Raw genomic sequence first — 6,009 nt, 5'->3', positions numbered from 1 at the left:
AATCGTAACAACATTTTCCGTCTGTATGACCTTGTCAAACTGGGCCTAGACCCAGAGACAGCACGCTCTCGCTCTGACTCAGGCCTGCACAAACTCCTGTCTGTGTTGCACTTTCTGGCTACTGGCAGCTTTCAGGCTGTGACTGGGGATGTCATAGGAATCTCACAGCCCTCATTTTCCAGAATCTTAACACAGGCGATGTATACCTAACTATCTCTTCTGTTTTGTGTTTGTTTTAATTTCTCGTGGCCAGTTCTGTACTAAAATCTCAAGTTTATTGTTCTTTAAAATGTTCACACAGGTTTTGGCTGTTTTGCAGCCACACATCGAGGCCTCAATCTGCTTCCCTACCCAGGAGTCTCAGTGGCATGCCGTCAGGGTAGATTTATATGAGCTGGCTGGCATGCCCAATGTGCTTGGAGCCATAGATTGCACACACACCACCTAGACCACCTATGGGCAGGCAGCACATATATACAAACCGCCATTTGAACACTCCACAAATGTGCAAGTGGTTTGTGATGCAAATCTCAAAATAATGAGTGTTGTTGCTGGTTACCCTGGGGGCTGCCATGACTCCTTCATCCTCAGTCAGTCATCTCTCTTTGAAAAGTTTGAGGACGGACAAATGCCAGATGGATGGCTGCTGGGTATGTAATTTGATATGTGTAGGCCTGCGTATACTTTGCCCAAATACAGGTGCAGATGTATTAACCTGTAGAAGGCATAAGGAAGTGAGAAACGAGTGATCTATGCAAGGTGTTAAAGGCACCAGCCAGTCTGCTCCAATATGTAAATTAACATTTAGGATCAGATTGTCTGCTGCCTTTATTACCTTGCACATAACACTGGTTTTTCACTTCCTTATGTCTTCTACAGGTTAATACATCTGCCCCACAGTGTGTGTTAGGGTCTCCTGCCCTGTGCTGCCACGTCGTCATGGCAACCGGGAGACAAGTGCTAGCGGAGTAACCTGAGCGCAGCTGATACTCCGGTTCGGGTCTTTTGCTGTGCAGTGGTTACAGGCTCTGTGCACGGCAGGGGATCCGGTGCTGGTTTTTGTGCTCACAGTCTGTGAGGTCTGAGTGGGGCGTGGACAGCACCTGCTTTATAAGGCCTCTTCTCAGGTTAAGCAGATGCTGCTGAATCTTTGTTGGTTAGTCAGTTCATGAAAGTTAGCCAGTACTGTGTAGCTTTGTATTTGTTGTTGCTTACTGCAAATAGGCCTGGGGATTTGGTACTACACTCTGCCAATCCAGACCTAGCAGTAAGACTGGAGTCAGTCGTTTAGCTTGCTGGGGTTCTTTTACTACTCTGTGAACTTAGCAAGTTTGCGGCTGTATTCTAAGACTTGCCTGCCTAAATCCTGTCTCACTGTGCAAGGTGTCAGGTGTTAGTTTAGTGGCAGTAAGCTGAACCTGTGCACTGCAAGTGAGAATTAGGATTGTGGAGACTCTCCTTGTGTCTATCATTCCATCTCTGACCAAGGAGTTTACTGCCACACCCGTTGGTAACCCTTTAGGGTTTTGCTGTTGCCCTTAGCAACAGCATTTCGGGTTCTCTACGTATTAAAACACAACATCTTGCTTTTCCCATCTGAGCATTACTAATACTAGTGAGACACCCAGTTCCTTAGCCTCTGGGCTTCTCTGTTCACTTTGTGTGTATTTTGTTACCCTATCACCTTCTGTGTACGTAATGTCATATTCCCCAGTCTGTCTGTGAGTTCATTTGTTTTGCATACCTATCCGTTCAGACACCAGTACATTCCTGCTGGCACTGGTGTGCATAACAGTACAAACACCAGTACATTCCTGCAGGCACTGGAGTGCATAACAGTTCTGACACCAGTACATTCCTGCAGGCACTGGTGTGCATAACATATTCAGCAGACCAATACTCCTGTTGAAATTTTGTGGGAATATGGAGCATACCCCTCAAAATACGTTGCAACAGGTGGTCGATCAGGTGCAGGTCCTGGCTCGACAATTTAATGATTTGTCCATTAAAATGCACACCTCCCAGGCCGCTGGCGGAGCTCCCGCAGCAGCAGCACCTTCAGGGGTTAAGGAGCCGAAAGTAAATCTCCCGGATCGTTTTTCTGGAGATCGCTTGCAGTTCTTTTGTTTCAAGGAGAGCTGCAAGCTATACTTCCGGCTTAGGCCTCAGTCTTCTGGGTCGGAGATTCAGCAGGTGGGCATAGTGATTTCCTTGCTACAAGGAGACCCACAGGTCTGGGCATATGGGTTGCAGCCTGACTGTCCGTCGCTTAAAAGTGTTGATGCGTTTTTTACGGCACTGGGCATGTTGTATGATGACCCTGACAAGACGGCCTCAGCCGAGGCTCAGATTTCGATCCTTAAGCAAGGGCGAAGGCCAGTTGAGGTTTACTGTACGGAGTTTCGGAGGTTGGCCCATGATACCCAGTGGAATGACCCAGCCCTGAGACACCAGTACCGAAGAGGTCTTTCTAACCAGATAAAGGACCAACTGGTACAATATCCCTTGCCTGATAGCTTGGATCAGCTCATGCAGTTATCCATCCGGGTGGATAGACGGCTGAGAGAGCGTAGGCTTGAAAGGGAGACTGAGGTTTCCTTCTTTCCCAAGGGAACCTCAGACTCTGAGGAATTTTCTGAGGAGCCTGTGCAGATTGGGGCTACCCGCCTCTCCTCGCGTGTGAAGACGCGGAGGAGGCAGCAGGGGTTGTGTTTGTACTGTGGGAATAAAGGTCATGTGGTAGTATCATGCCCAGAAAAGCCGGAAAACTTCAGGGCCTGAGGGTGATGGGAAATATCCTGTCAGGTCAGAAGTCAGAATTTCCCAAGAAGACTTTTATCATTCCGGTGACCTTGAAGATCCTCGGTCAAACTGTCAAGACTGAGGCCTTTGTGGACAGTGGGGCCAACGGGGTTTTTATGGACCGCCAATTCGCCCTGAAACACTCTGTTCCCTTAGTACCCTTGGCATCGGAAATTGAGATTTGTGGGTTAAACGGGGAACCATTATCCCAAGGTCAAATTACCTCTTGCACTAGCCAGATTTCTTTGTTTATTGGAGCCACACACTCTGAAAAATTGTCCTTTTATGTGACTGTCTGTACTTTTGCCCCATTGGTGTTGGGGTTACCCTGGTTAAGGGCCCACAATCCTCAATTTGACTGGGTCTCTGGGGAGATTCTTAGTTGGGGTACTGATTGTTTCAGGAGTTGCTTGAGCCTTCCAGTCAGGCTCTCGCAGCTAAGTTTGCCAGGATTGCCAGGGTGTTATGCAGATTTTGCGGACGTGTTCTCCAAAAAAGTTGCAGAGGTACTACCTCCTCATCGCCCCTATGACTGTGCCATTGATTTGTTGCCAAATGCTAAGCTTCCCAAGAGCAGGTTGTACTCCCTGTCACGTCCTGAGACTCAGGCTATGGCAGAGTACATTCAGGAGAACTTGGCTAAGGGATTTATCAGACCTTCACAGTCTCCAGTTGGGTCGGGGTTCTTCTTCGTGGGTAAAAAGGATGGTTCGTTGCGACCCTGCATTGACTTCAGGGAATTGAACCGTATCACGATTAAAAATTCATACCCACTGCCTCTCATTTCGGTCTTGTTTGACCAACTTCGTACTGCTACCATTTTTTCTAAGATTGACCTACGCGGTGCGTACAATCTAATCCGAATAAGAGAGGGGGATGAATGGAAGACTGCCTTTAATACCCACTCAGGGCATTATGAATATTTGGTGATGCCTTTTGGGCTCTGTAATGCCCCGGCAGTCTTCCAGGATTTCATGAATGATGTGCTCAGGGAATATTTGGATAGATTCTTAGTTGTATACTTAGATGACATCCTAATCTTCTCCCATTCCCTGGAGGAACATCGGAAGCATGTACGCTTAGTCCTCCAGAAACTCAGAGACCACCGGCTTGGGGCGAAGCTGGAGAAGTGCGAATTTGAAGTTCAGCAAATCGCATTTCTAGGATATATTATCTCCCCAGAAGGTTTCCAAATGGAGGGTTCCAAGGTACAGACAGTCCTGGATTGGGTGCAGCCCACTAGTTTGAAGGCGCTTCAGCGTTTCCTGGGCTTTGCAAATTTTTATAGACGATTTATCGCTGGATTTTCGTCTATAGTGGCGCCCTTGGTGGCACTCACTAAGAAAGGGGCGGATGTTGCTCACTGGTCTTGTGAGGCTAAAGCGGCTTTTGCCCGTCTCAAAAGGGCATTTGTATCGGCCAAGGTGCTGCGACACCCAGATCCAGAGCGTCCTTTTGTGGTGGAGGTGGATGCCTCTGAGATGGGTATTGGGGCAGTGCTTTCTCAGATTGGAGTGTCTGATAATCGCCTTCATCCCTGTGCTTACTTTTCCCGTAAATTTTCGCCTGCCGAGATGAATTATGACGTGGGTAACCGGGAATTGTTGGCTATTAAGGAAGCACTCGAGGAGTGGAGACACTGGCTTGAGGGGGCTAAGTTTGTGGTCTCAATTCTCACCGACCATAAGAATCTGGCATATTTAGAGTCAGAGAAGCGTCTCAATGCCAGGCAGGCACGATGGGCTTTGTTTTTTGCTCACTTTAATTTTTTTATAACATATCGCCCTGGGTCAAAAAACATCAAGGCTGATGCACTCTCGCTGAGTTTTGCTCCAATCCAGGAGACCACCGAGGAGCCATTGCCCATTGTGTCCCCATCATGTATTAAAGTGGGCATTACCCAGGACCTCTTATCATTAGTCCTTAGAGCACAGGAGCAGGCTCCTCCAGACCTTCCGGTAGGTCTTTTGTTTGTGCCTCCTAGGTTAAGACAGCGAGTGTTCCTGGAATTCCATGCCAAGAAGTCGGCAGGTCACCCGGGTATTGCCAGAACTCGGGAGATGCTATCTAGGGCGGTGTGGTGGCCCTCGGTGGCTAAGGATGTGGATCAGTGGGTTCGGGCATGTGACATCTGTGCCCGAAATAAGACTCCTAGAGGCGTTCCTGTTGGCCCATTACATCCACTCTCTATCCCATCTAAGCCATGGACCCACATTTCAATGGATTTTGTGGTGGACTTGCCCAAATCCTCGGGGGTGACAGCCATCTGGGTTGTCGTTGACAGGTTTTCGAAGATGGCGCACTTCGTTCCACTGGTTGGGCTGCCATCGGCCAGACGCCTGTCTGAATTATTTATGCTGCATGTTGTGCGTCTCCACGGGTTGCCACTTGATGTGGTCTCTGACCGCGGATCCCAGTTTGTGGCCAAATTCTGGAGGGCATTTTGTTCCGATCTCCAGATTTCTGTCAGCTTGTCGTCAGGCTACCATCCGCAGTCTAATGGGCAGACTGAAAGGGTGAACCAGTCCTTGGAGCAGTTCCTCAGGTGTTATGTCTCCAAGTGTCAGACTGACTGGGTTGCTCATCTGTCCATGGCGGAGTTTGCCTATAACAACGCGGCTCACTCTGCTAAGGGATCTCTCCCTTCCTTTGTGTGTATGGGCATCATCCTAAGGCCAATTCTTTTGACCCTCTGGACTCCACGCCTGGTGGTTCCTCTGTCGTTTCGGTCCTTAGAGGTATTTGGAGGAAAGTGAAGAAAGCCCTTGTGTCTGTGTCATTAGTGACCAAAAGGGTTTTTGATAAGCGGAAAAGACCCTGCAGCTTCAAATTAGGAGACTTCGTCTGGTTGTCTACCAAGAATTTGAAGTTGAGACAGCCATCTCATAAGTTAGGCCCCCGGTTCATCGGCCCTTATAAGATCACCAGGGTTATCAATCCGGTGGCATTTCAGTTAGATCTGCCCCGTTCTTTGGGTATCAATAAAACATTTCATTGTTCCCTTTTAAAACGGCCGATTAGTAATCCTTCTTCCAGTGGAAGACCTTCCCCTCTTCTGATACGTGGCCAGAGGGAGTTTGTTGTTGAAAGCATTCTTGACTCCAAGATGGTTCGGGGTCGGCTGTCATTTTTGGTGCACTGGAAGGGGTATGGCCCGGAGGAGCGGTCGTGGGTGCGCAGTTGTGATCTTCATGCCCCCAGACTGAT

This window comes from Pseudophryne corroboree, chromosome 6 (assembly GCF_028390025.1).
Source record: "Pseudophryne corroboree isolate aPseCor3 chromosome 6, aPseCor3.hap2, whole genome shotgun sequence".
Lineage (NCBI taxonomy): Eukaryota > Metazoa > Chordata > Amphibia > Anura > Myobatrachidae > Pseudophryne > Pseudophryne corroboree.
Note: the sequence above shows the minus strand (reverse complement) of the source record.